The sequence below is a fragment of the Salmo salar genome, chromosome ssa21, assembly GCF_905237065.1.
Source record: "Salmo salar chromosome ssa21, Ssal_v3.1, whole genome shotgun sequence".
NCBI classification, from domain to species: domain Eukaryota; kingdom Metazoa; phylum Chordata; class Actinopteri; order Salmoniformes; family Salmonidae; genus Salmo; species Salmo salar.
The window spans coordinates 15,418,545-15,432,574 of NC_059462.1; the positions used below are offsets into that span (position 1 = coordinate 15,418,545).

The 14,030-nt window shown below is 40.9% G+C and overlaps 1 protein-coding gene across 4 annotated transcripts in view; it reads right to left on the bottom strand.

Moving 5' to 3' along the window:
- The window catches only part of LOC106581801 (growth factor receptor-bound protein 14), a 58,541-nt gene that overhangs the window by 23,405 nt on the left and 21,106 nt on the right, over positions 1-14,030 (bottom strand). The gene's annotated exons all lie outside the window — the stretch shown is intronic.

Below are 14,030 nucleotides of genomic sequence, written 5' to 3' on the forward strand. Positions count from 1 at the left end.
CAGAACGCTAAAATGACTAAAAATCAAGATGAAACATCTGACACAAAAGTGAGTAGGTGTATTATCTATAGTAATATAGTTGCCCATTTCTAACAGCTCAGAGAATGTCTTTCCATTGGTACAAACGCAACATGAAATAAAAAAATATATCTGAAAGGGAAAACTGTGATGTAGTCGATGGCCAGTAATTTAGGAGGAGAATTGACACCTCTTTTTCCCCCCGTAACCAGAACATGTCCGTCTGTTCAACAATATCATTGTACTACAATCTCCTGCAAATAAATCAAAAACGTGAAGTGTATAAATGTTGTCAACTTTAGAATAATGCAATTTGCAAATATGTCCACAAGAATATCTGGCAAATCACATTTGACATGAATTTCCATATTTCATTTCTCCACATTTCTTATCGGAAAAAGCGTGCAAGTCAAGTACAGGTATAGGCAATGGACAATAGCGCATTGCTGATTTCATATCTATACGACACTACAGCAAGGAAAAGATGTGGTTGGCAAAGAGGAATGGGGGACGGGAGGAGGAGGTTGGGAGACTGTATAAATTGGGGGCTTCAAAATAGCTCTGCGCCAAGTTGTTCCCACAGCGACAATTGCCACAATTCATCTGTTTAAATCTGTTGTACTGTAAGGATGAACAAAGAAGTCTCTGAAACGAGCAGCCTTACACAGTATGCATTAGAGTTAATGATGTAATAATGAAAGTCACTCTCAATGGTCTGATAAAGACGAGTTACACATCAAATAAAGATGTATTCAATACATTTTTGTCGATGGTAAAAGAGGATTTGGCCCTGACAAAACCATTTTAATTCTGACAACGCTAAACAATTATATTAGCCCCCTTGGCTATTCTGCCAAATGTTCCTGCTGATAAGCTTGAACTTGGATAAAAAGGTCAAGGAAGAGATAAAAAGGGGAATTTGATAACGATGATAATAGTGGTGTTTTTGTTGGAGAGTTCAAGTGTTTATGTTTTATTAAAAAAAGGACAGCAGAAACATGTCCTTGGACACAGGAAACTAGAAACATCCAAAAGTGTGAGATCTCTTTTCATAAAACCCAGTTATGCAATTAGCTAGGCCCTATAATGGGTCACAGTCGAAAAGGGACCAGAAATGCATTGCTAGATATACACAACACCATGCACAGGCCAGTTCCACTCTGCTACATATTTCTGTCTTTCCAAGTGCAGGGCAAAGCTCAACATTTGAGCCAAAACTCTCCTATTAATCTTAAAATGTCAAGCAGAAGAGGCAACTTCATCTGAGAAAATACTACCCTGACTTTATGATGAGAAACAACGAGACCAGAAAATGATTTTAGTAGTATTATTTTACAGAAGGGCCGATTAATGATTTAAAATCAACAACATTCTATGGGCAGATAACGGTATGCATTTGAATGGATTCAACAAGAAAGCACATTATCCAGCTTTACGTACATTAATATGTCATTAAAAGTGCATGAAATGTACTAACAGAGTACACAGGTCAGAATCAGACCATGTACTGTAGTTTTGACTAAATCTAGACACATTGTAGCAGTGGGAGGATTCCTCTCTCCTGATACTCTTTCCTTCCCTCCCAGACCAGACCGGGGGGTTGGCAGGCAGCACAGTGGTGACTGTCATACAGCTTCCCTCATGAGAACGGAGGAGTCCATCCCAAGCTCACAGTTTATCTGGAATCGCAACACAACATGTTGTGAATCGCACAGACAAGCAGACGCTGCTAGTTATCGGGAGTGCAAAAATGAATTTGTATTAATGGAGCCAAATTGATAACGGAGTCTCCGCAACTCTCATAACAAAGCCTGCTCCAGACACTCTGTCCTTGACCAGGGCTCGATTCAAACAAGACCCTTTCTCTCACACACACACACACACAGCAGGGCAGGAGGAACTGTTTCTGACCCCACATGCCTGCAAATAAAACAAACTCTGGCAAACGCAGGTCTACAATTATGCATGAATGCCTTTGCTGAGAGGTATGGGAGTAGAAACACCGCTACCATTGTACTCCTTTCTTTCAACTGTACCTTCAGTAAACTGTACAGTACATTCAAACGGATATTCTCAATCCATATCACAACAGATTGTATTATGTGCTCGTAGACCTTTACACACGTACCCGTATACGGGTTAAAAATGGCAGATTTGGACACTGATAAAACGGCAGTGGCTGTACAGTAACATGCTATACATGTCAGAGCTCAGGTTCTCCACTTTACAGTGCTGTATGGGATTCAACTGACAGCAGATCTAAATGTGAGCACCAAGCACAACGAGAAGATGCCCCCATCCCTCCCGCTAACTGGGCTACTTTTACAAATGTTTTGTTTGTGTGTGGGGAAAACTGTAGATCAAATGGTAGGCGATGTGTTTTGAAAGCTGAGACGTTGAGGATTATAATAAAATAGAGCTTTGATGTCATATAAGCAAACCACACACACACGTGAGTCCAAATATGCGCTTCCCATTTCCATATTATAATATTCATGTAATTTACATTAAAGTTTATGATCGCCATGTTTGATGTACAGTTACAAGGATGACGTGGCGTCATACCCTGGGTTGTTCTGAACAGAATGAGCCCGTTTGTTCGATTGTGAAGGAAATGCACTCATGACTCCATTCTATGCGCACTTAAATTACTATCCGTTTCTCTGAAGCGCCTTAGGTGGTCAAAAAAAGAACTAAATTTGTCATACATGAGTAAAAGTAAAAGCTATACATGAAATTCCTTAAGCAAATCAGACGGCACAATTGTTTTATTTATTTTTAAACAGCCAGGGGCACACTCCAACACTCAGACATTTAGAAAACGCAGTATTTGTGTTTAGTGAGTGAGCCAGATCAGAGGCAGTAGTGATGACAACACGTTATATTGATAGGTGCGTGAATTGGACCATATTGCTGTCAGTCCTGAGTATTCAAAATGTAAGTACTTCATGGAAAATGTATGGAAGTAAAACGTACATATTCTTTAGGAAGTACAATTCTTCAAAATTATATATAATAAAGTAAAGTACAGATACCCCCAAAAAACTACTTAAGTAGTACTTCAAAGTATTTTTTAATTAGTTATTTTACACCACTGGTTAATATTATTTTATTACATAAAAGCAATTCCCATATGAATCCTCCTTCACTGGTGCTTGACTGGACTGTGCCGGGCCTATCATAAGAGCATAAATCGTCCACCTAGACATGTATACACTAGGCTTATACCCTGACTACACCACTCGCGTCGCGCGCGCATTGCAAAATAAATGTAGGAATTTATGTTATTCAATTATTGCACCCACACTGCTCGCGCGCATCAACGAGTGTCTGCGTTGCCAAGGGCTAAAATAGAAGTCATTTCTATTTCTGACGCAGATCATGCTGCAAGTCCTGCCTCTCCCATCGCCTCATTGGTTTATAGAAGCAGGTAGCCACGTGCCATCTCCTCATTGGTTATACCCACGTGGGTGATTGAAAGACGAGTTGTTTTGCCGGTTGTCGTGGTAATACTATGAAAGTTTAGATGCCAATCACCATTTAAGTTCAAAGATGAAAAAGCCTAGAAGGAGGAGAGATGACTAGAAACGATTCGGTTGACCGTTTTATGTGTGGATGAATTGGCGGAGTAGAGGACCTTGTGCATTTCAGGTAAAATAACAACCTAATGTTTATATCCCAGGACAAATTAGCTAGCAACAGCAAGCTAGCTAAATAGGACAAATTAGCTAGCAAGTGCAAGCTAACTAGCTAAATTGCCATAAATGTTTAATGCTTTTCGACCTGTCCCCAAATTAATGTAATTGTTTCAGAGTTTGTTTTGATATTTTAACCTGTGTGTCGTGATCGCGTTTGGTGTAGGGGTACCAAATACATTTATGCACGATGTCACACGATAGCGCACACGCACAGCCGGTTTGGGATCCGTGTTAGTCGGTGTCCAGATTGTCATACCGACCTTGTGCCATCCCAGGATATTCGGTAATACTGGTACTGAACACAAGGGGAGCCATTTTCTAAAATATACTGCTCAAAAAAATAAAGGGAACACTTAAACAACACATCCTAGATCTGAATGAATGAAATAATCTTATTAAATACTTTTTTCTTTACATAGTTGAATGTGCTGACAACAAAATCACACAAAAATAAACAAATGGAAATCCAATTTATCAACCCATGGAGGTCTGGATTTGGAGTCACACTCAAAATTAAAGTGGAAAACCACACTACAGGCTGATCCAACTTTGATGTAATGTCCTTAAAACAAGTCAAAATGAGGCTCAGTAGTGTGTGTGGCCTCCACATGCCTGTATGACCTCCCTACAACGCCTGGGCATGCTCCTGATGAGGTGGCGGATGGTCTCCTGAGGGATCTCCTCCCAGGCCTGGACTAAAGCATCCGCCAACTCCAGGACAGTCTGTGGTGCTACGTGGCGTTGGTGGATGGAGCGAGACATGGATGTCCCAGATGTGCTCAATTGGATTCAGGTCTGGGGAACGGGCGGGCCAGTCCATAGCATCAATGCCTTCCTCTTGCAGGAACTGCTGACACACTCCAGCCACATGAGGTCTAGCATTGTCTTGCATTAGGAGGAACCCAGGGCCAACTGCACCAGCATATGGTCTCACAAGGGGTCTGAGGATCTCATCTCGGTACCTAATGGCAGTCAGGCTACCTCTGGCGAGCACATGGAGGGCTGTGCAGCCCCCCAAAGAAATGCCACCCCACACCATGACTGACCCACCGCCAAACCGGTCATGCTGGAGGATGTTGCAGGCAGCAGAATGTTCTCCACGGCGTCTCCAGATTCTGTCACGTCTGTCACGTGCTCAGTGTGAACCTGCTTTCATCTGTGAAGCGCACAGGGCGCCAGTGGCGAATTTGCCAATCTTGGTGTTCTCTGACAAATGCCAAACGTCCTGCACGGTGTTGGGCTGTAAGCACAACCCCCACCTGTGGACGTCGGGCCCTCATACCACCGTCATGGAGTCTGTTTCTGACCGTTTGAGCAGACACATGCACATTTGTGGCCTGCTGGAGGTCATTTTGCAGGGCTCTGGCAGTGCTCCTCCTGCTCCTCCTTGCACAAAGGTGGAGGTAGCGGTCCTGCTGCTGGGTTGTTGCCCTCCTACGGCCTCCTCCACGTCTCCTGATGTACTGGCCTGTCTCCTGGTAGCGCCTCCATGCGCTGGACACTACGCTGACAGACACAGCAAACCTTCTTGCCTCAGCTCGCATTGACGTGCCATCCTGGATGAGCTGCACTACCTGAGCCACTTGTGTGGGTTGTAGACTCCGTCTCATGCTACCACTAGAGTGAAAGCACCGCCAGCATTCAAAAGTGACCAAAACATTAGCCAGGAAGCATAGGAACTGAGAAGGGGTATGTGGTCCCCACCTGCAAAACCTCTCCTTTATTGGGGGTGTCTTGCTAATTGCCTATAATTTCCACCTGTTGTCTATTCCATTTGCACAACAGCATGTGAAATTTATTGTCAATCAGTGTTGCTTCCTAAGTGGACAGTTTGATTTCACAGAAGTGTGATTGACTTGGAGTTACATTGTGTTGTTTAAGTGTTCCCTTTATTTTTTTGAGCAGTGTATTTGCAGGACAGACAGCCCTGCTCATAAAATTATACAAGTAACTCAAAAATGCTCCTCGCAGTTTTATGCACGCACAAAACCAATATTAGACAGCAAGGCTCTTGATCCAGGAGGGGATCCTCTGTTTTTACCAAGAGGAGCTTGATTGCAAGAAGCTAACCACTTACATATACATTTTAGTCATTTAGCAGAGACTTATCCAGAGCGACTTACAGTTAGTACCATTCATCTTAAGATAGCTAGATGGGACAACCACATATCTCAGTCCTCAATTCCTCAATCAAGTAGACGTCACCAAAAGCACAACTACAGATCATTTAGCACTTTTCAGACAGTTAACTGAACAGTTATTAAATCAAAATTAAATCAGACTTTGTCACATGTGCCGAATAGAACAAGTGTAGACCTTACCGTAAAAGGATGACTTACAAGCCCTTAACCAACAGTGCAGCTCAAGAAGGGTTAAGAAAATATTTACTAAATAAACTAAAGTAAAAAATTATGAAAAAGTAACAATAACGAGGCTATATACAGGGGGTACCGGTACCAAGTTAGTGTGCGGGGGTACAGGTTTGAGGTAATTTGTACATGTAGGTAGGGGTGAAGTGACTAGGCATAGATAATAAAACAGTGAGTAGCAGCAGTGTATAAAACAAAATGAATAGTGATTGGAGATCTAGCTAAATTCCATACCGTCACTAGATCACCTGGCGTGTGCTACAAAACAGTGAGTGACTCACAAGACTCCGGTCTCTCCTCGTTGTTTGCTTGTAAACAAACATGTGACTGGGGATTACTGGTACATTTCATAATATAAAAAAATAATGTGACAGGTGCTTTATCTCCTAACGTATTGCACAAGTTGACCACAGGTATTTACTTAGAGGTTGACCGATTAATCGGCATGGCCGATTTCAAGTTTTCATAACAATCAATAATCTGCCTTTTTGGACGCAGATTATGGCCGGTTACATTGCAATCCACGAGGAAACTACATGGCAGGCTGACCACCTGTTACGCAACAGTACATTTAATCCGCGCTGCCCTCAAACCAAGGCACGCAGCCTGTTTTTATTTATAGGCTGTTTTCAAATTATTATCTAACAAGTTTATTTTCTAAGAACAGTTTGAATTGAGGTGTGTTCTGCCTCATTCATTCACATAAAAGTAGTCATTTTTACTTTTGCGGACCAATTAATTTTTTTGACATTTCTGACCCGGACAAAATTCCCCAAACACTTCCCAATTGTTTGTGCAGTTCAAGTCTGCAGACATTTGCTCATCGCCCGTCCTGCACACACACACACACACACACACACACACACACACACACACACACACACACACACACACACACACACACACACATTTTCTGTCTGTTGCCTGTTGGATCAAAGATGCTATAACACATTGAGGTGAGTAAGGGTTCAATCATTTTTTGAGAACTTCAGGAAGTGAAATGGTGGGATGTGAACGATGGTAGACGACACACCCCTTCAACATGCAAAACAGACCAAACTCATCTTGTCTTCTCTTATTATCTTTTGGTTTCTGTGAGGAAAAAAAAGCATTGTGGCGCACTGAAACTAATTGTCGAATTACTTTCGATTTCTAGAAAGTTCTTTACTTAATTATTTCAATCAATGGGGAGCTCACCCGTGATGTGATTAATTATAAATAGTAATTGCTATTAGCTAATTCATATTGTAGTTTGTCAGCCAAGAGTTATAAAATATGACCGCTTGTGTTGCGTCAATCCTTCCTCAGTTAGCTCTAGGACAAATGTAGCCTACATTTTTCCAGTTTGGATGATGCTGTTAAGCTATAGATACTTCTAGCGAATATCTGAACTTTGCATCCAAAAATAAACTGCTCACATTCTTGACATAACTTTGTAAGGACTGTGTTTGTGTAAATAGTTTCTGAATAAAAGTGTGGTCAGCTCAAATGTTGATTGTTGCGTCAGTCGAAACTGGCCGTTCTAAATAAGCGTTCTAATCACACGGGTGTGATCGTACCCTTCAGGGACCACTGTAGATTGATCACACCCGTGTGATGGTACGTGTGAAAGGGTTAACTACACATGGTTGATGACATTACTAACTTGTCCTGCGTTGCATATAATCAATGCGTGGCCTGTTAATTTATCATCGAATCACAGCCTACTTCAACTTCGCCAAACGGGTGATGATTTAACAAAAGCACTTTGCCGAAAAAAGCACAATCTTTGCACAAATGTACCTAAACATCAATGCCTTTCTTAAAATCAATATGCAGAAGTATATCTTTTAGCATATTTAGTTAAAAGAAATTCATGTAAGCAGGCAATATTAACTAGGGAAATTGTGTCACTTCTCTCGCGTTCAGTGCAAGCAGAGTCAGGGTATATGCAACCGTTTGGGCCGCCTGGCTTGTTGTGAACTGAACTAATTTGCCAGAATTTTACATAATCATGACATAACATTGAGGGTTGTGCAATGTGACAGCAATATTTACACTTAGAGTTGCCACCCATTCGATAAAATACAGAACGGTTCCGTATTTCACTGAAATAATAAACGTTTTGTTTTTTCGAAATGATAGTTTCCGGATTTGACCATATTAATGACCAAAGGCTTGTATTTCTGTGTTTATTATATTACAATTAAGTCTATGACTTGATAGAGCGGTGGTAGGCAGCAGCAGGCTCGTAAGCATTCATTCAAACAGCACTTTACTGCGTATGCCAGAAGCTATTAGTAATGCTTGAAGCACAGTGCGGTTTATGACTTCAACTCTATCAACTCCCGAGATTAGGCTGGCAATACTAAAGTGCCTATAAGATCCAATAGTCAAAGGAATATGAAATACAAAATGGTATAGAGAGAAATAGTCGATGTGTCATAATTCCTATAATAACTACAACCTCCAACTACTTAACTGGGAATATTGAACCACCAGCTTTCATACGTTCTGAGCCAGGAACTTAAACGGTAGTTTTTTTTTTTTTTTTACATGGCACTTTTATTTTCTTCTCCAACACTGTGTTTTTGCGCATCTCTCTCTCTCTCTCTCTCTCTCTCTCTCTCTCTCTCTCTCTCTCTCTCTCTCTCTCTCTCTCTCTCTCTCTCTCTCTCTCTCTCTCTCTCTCTCTCTCTCTCTCTCTCTCTCTCTCTCTCTCTCTCTCTCTCTCTCTCTCTCTCTCTCTCTCTCTCTCTCTCTCTCTCTCTCTCTCTCTCTCTCTCTCTCTCTCTCTCTCTCTCTCTCTCTCTCTCTCTCTCTCTCTCTCTCTCTCTCTCTCTCTCTCTCTCTCTCTCTCTCTCTCTCTCTCTCTCTCTCTCTCTCTCTCTCTCTCTCTCTCTCTCTCTCTCTCTCTCTCTCTCTCTCTCTCTCTCTCTCTCTCATATTGTTTGGTGGGAAAAGGAGGTACCAAGACAAGTCGCCCATGGGCATACATTACCCGTAGGAATACTGTGTCTAAGTACCCTAGTTAGAACTGGGCGGACCACCCTCTGTATTTTTGGTTAGCTAGCTGTTGTGGCAATAGGCTAGTCTAGTTTAGGGGTGTTTTTGGATTATTGTTTCTTTGCTTGGGTCCAGCTCAGCCCCTTTTCTCACATCCCTTTACCGTGTGTTTAAAATAAACCTTTTGAGTTTGACGGTAGATTTCAGTTGTCTGTGGTTTGTTGGTTCTCACTGTTACTTGTCACGATTATAATTTGCATGATTTATGTTACGGGTCTCGTATCCTTCCCCCCTAGACCGCTGGGCCAAAGGGATTCGTAACAATTATTTAAACCAAATTGAACATGTTTCATTATTTATTTGAGACTAAATTGATTTTATTGATGTATTATATTAAGTTATAATAAAAGTGTTCATTGAGTATTGTTGTAATTGTCATCATTACAAATAGATATAAAAAATATTTTAAAAATCTGCCGATATCAGCTGTTTTTGGTCCTCCAATAAATCGGTATTGGCGTTGAAAAATCATAATCCGTCGACCTCGGGTAGTTACAAATATACAGTTGAAGTCGGAAGTTTACATACACCTTAGCCAAATACATTTAAACTCAGTTTTTCACAATTCCTGACATTTAATCCTAGTAAAAATTCCCAGAATAATAGAGAGAATGATTTATTTCAGCTATGATTACTTTCATCACATTCCAAGTGGGTCAGAAGTTTACATACACTCAATTAGTATTTGGTAGCATTGCCTTTAAATTATTTAACTTGGGTCAAACGTTTTGGGTAGCCTTCCACAAGCTTCCCACAATAAGGTGGGTGAATTATGGCCCATTCCTCCTGACAGAGCTGGTATAACTGAGTCAGGTTTGTAGGCCTCCTTGCTCGCACACGCTTTTTCAGTTCTGCCCACAAATGTTCTATAGGATTGAGGTCAGGGCTTTGTGACGGCCACTCCAATACCTTGACTTTGTTGTCCTTAAGCCATTTTTCCACAACTTTGGAAGTATGCTTGGGGTCATTGTCCATTTGGAAGACCCATTTGCGACCAAGCTTTAACTTCCTGACTGTCTTCAGATGTTGCTTCAATACATCCACATAATTTTCCTGCCTCATGATGCCATCTATTTTGTGAAGTGCACCAGTCCCTCCTGCAGCAAAGCACCCCCACAAAATGATGTCAATTGGCTTTAGAAGCTTCTGATAGGCTATGACATTTTCTGGAATTTTCCAAGCTGTTTAAAGGCACAGTCAACTTCGTTTATTTTAACTTCTGACCCACTGGAATTGTGATTAAGTGAAATAATCTGTCTAACAATTATTGGAAGTGTATGTAAACTTCTGACCCACTGGAATGTGAGACAGTGAATTATAAGTGAAATAATCCGTCTGTAAACAATCGTCAGAAAAATGTATTGTGTCATGCACAAAGTAGATGTCCTAACCGACTTGCCAAAACTATAGTTTGTTTTACAAGAAATTTGTGGAGTGGTTGAAAAACGAGTTATAATGACTCCAACCTAAGTGTATGTAAACTTCTGACTTCAACTGTATATATAAAAAAAAGCCTGGAAGCAGGGTCTCTGTCTGTGTGTGTGTGTCTGATGACAGGCCAAGCAGTGTACAGTCCTTCCACTATACCAGTTTGGTACATCTAAAAGACTCAGAATACATGCGGACATCAACGTAACGAAGATTCTATGGTGCCCGTTATTGTGTGAAATCTAAGTTGCCTCTGAGAATGATTGAAAGCAATATTATGCATGTTATTATGATTGCTATGCAATTGAACAATGAACCATTTGATTGCAACGTAACCACCAATAAGGTGTCACAAAAAAACATCACAACATATGACAGGCCTGCAAGTAGCTGTCATGGGACAATCTGGTGTACGTAAAGAGTTTCCTTTTCCAAAAGTAGGCTCTGCACAACCGCCTTCCCTACCACACAAACAACCATAGCGCCTACAGTACCTTGCATACCTTTCAAAGCCTTGAAGGGATTAGAGGGCTTTGTGCTAGCTTATTGAGGGCCATTGGTGCTGCAAAGACATGGTAGGAGCCATGTCCCTGGCATTGCCAATGGGATCTGACTTGAGGTTATGATCCAAAGTGCATAAGTATACTATTTCACAAGGTAGTCACAGAGAAGTGCCTGTGATATGGCAGAGGGAGCAGAAGTAGTATAGGACAGATCGTGATTCACTTACTCCCCTTATCACCCCATCTGCCATCATAATCACTGGCTGCCATTGGCCCATGTCCCCTATGTCTTTCTTAGTGAGAACATTTTGCACATTCTATGCACAGAGTTAATACCCCACATAAAAGGTGAAAATGATAATTGAACAATTGTGATTAAAACATATTGTCAGTCACTACACAGTATGTAACATATCCAAACATCAACTACTATGTTCGATTGTAATAAATCAGTGATTAAAGTGTCTACCCTACAAAAAACAACTGTATGTCACCTTTTAACAATTTAAACAACTTTAAACCCCCACAGGCATTCGGCATCTAAATAATACTTCATACAATATTAATGAATTAGCTTGAAGAACATTTTAATATTGAACAGTTGAACATTTAATATTGACAATGATGATAGAACTCAAATAATGCGTGGCCAAACTGGTTCCTCGCATAAAACATATGACAGAGAAGCAAAAATTATATGGACAAGGGCAAATTATATACACAATAGACTTTCTTATGAAAATGCACGGTTGACGGGCTCAGGCAAACTGCTTTCTCACGACTGGAATAGCTTTTAAAGCCCATGTAAAACAAAGGCATGTCAAGCAAAGGGCATCGGAAATAATTCCCGAACAGGCATTCAGGCCAACCACAGTAAACCAAAACCTGGCCAATCATGCACAAGCACACTGGCTGCTCCAATTGCCACGGCAACTAGCACCAAGGCAGACACCACCACTACTAACTCTAGCCCTGTCCCTATATCTTTTATCATTTAACAGTACCACCACCTTTTTGTGGGACAAAGTGTTTCAAAAACAAGTAAAGCGTTCCCATTACTTTATCATGAAATCTGATGACATATAGACACTAATCTGCAGCTTTACATGTTGAGAGTAAGCAGTTTTGCCTAGAAACAGACTACCCTCAAAGACAGACTGGGGGATTGAAAAGACAGACTTGGCACACCCATTTATGGGGATAGGGAGGCTAGGGCAGTGATGTCACCGGTTTCTCAAGTGCTTGTGAAGATGGGTCGTGACCCTGCAACTGGGGGATTGTGACACATAAACAGCTGGGCAGTCTGACATAGTCCCTTTGTCTTGACAATGGCAAAGCTCAAAAGGCTGAGTGAAAGCCTGTCAGCCTAATCAGGTGCGAATGCAAGCCTCATCCCGGTGTTACATAAGGAGCACATTGAGACAGGCTAACAAGGAGCCACACTGTTCAAGGCTGAGGTCACCAAGGTGTCATTCTACTTCTTCACTGCTGAGAAATTGAAAAATGTTACTCTCAAAAATCCAAAAGAGAATGACAAATCCACGCTAATCCCCTGGACTTTTATAAACAGTAGAGCGAGGGGTGCATTAGAGAATTGCAATCACTTTCTGATTTTCCAGTGTGAATCCTGGGTCAAGTGGAAAGGGGATCGGGTATAAAGGGCTCATTTGAGACTGCCATATCAAGCGAAGAGTGACAGCTTAGTTTATTTGGGGAAGATAATCAAGCACTACAGGCATCTACAGGAGAACAAACAACAATCACAATGTATTCTCAAATCGCACAATGGTGGGCTCCGGAACAAACTGGAGAATGGTAAATATATACTGAAAGCAACTCGTTAAAAGCTGACGAGCCAGGTCTAACGCTGCTGATATTCTTCGGTTAGCGCTGAAATTTCAGGCTTTACCATGAGTCTGAGGTCTGAGATATATATATACACACACACACACACACACACACACACACACACACACACACATACATATATATATTAATGTTTCCAGCAAAAAATGTATGTATGTGTATGTACATATACATACATACATACATACATACATACATATATCATAGATCACAAATTAAACATTGGCTCAAATTAAATCTGAGCAGTACAAAAATAGCTTTGCACCTGACCTGCAATGAGAAAATGATGTTTTGATTCAAATCAAAATTAGATTTGTTTTGGTTTTACTTCACTAATTCCAAATTCATTTCTGTAGATCAAACTGCAAAAATAGTTGTGACCATGTTGTATTTTTTGCCGCAGTGCAAGCTAAATTACATTTTTTAAATCTGATTTGAATGTGTGTACAGAGCACTCTGAATGGCAAAACATCAATTGCTGTGCAATCCGTGACAGGTCTGGATGTCCCACTTCGCATTCCATTCTCTGCTCTCATCGGAGATGCAGTATGTGAAATCCGACACATAATTTGCATAGGGAGCGAAATAAGAAATAACCTTATGCTTAAAGCTGAAGTTATTACAAGTCAGCAGGCATTTGAATGGAGTCTCTGTCACTCAGAGGACGCTGGGCAGAAAATGCTCTGTCATTTATATGAAATGGTGCAAATTCTGTACTGTCACTAAGTATGATCATATTTCAATAATTTCAAAACCCTATTCCCCCACTTTCGTTAAAAATATTTGCATGTTTTTTTCTGGATCAAAAAAGGGCCTTAGGTTGTGGACCGGGCATGGTCGGCCAATCGGGGAAGCTGGATTTCAGAGGCCATTCCCCGTGGCAGTGTAGAGAATGTTTTAAATATTTAAGCCAAATAATAATAATATTTTTTTGGGGGGGGGGGGGGGCTTCCATCAAAGCAATTGCCTGCATAATTTCCAATCACCCAAATTTCGGGGGGAAATATGCACAGTACCAGTCAAAAGTTTCAACACACCTACTCATTCGAGATTCTCTATATTTTTACTATTTTCTATAATTAGAATAGTAGTGAATACATCAA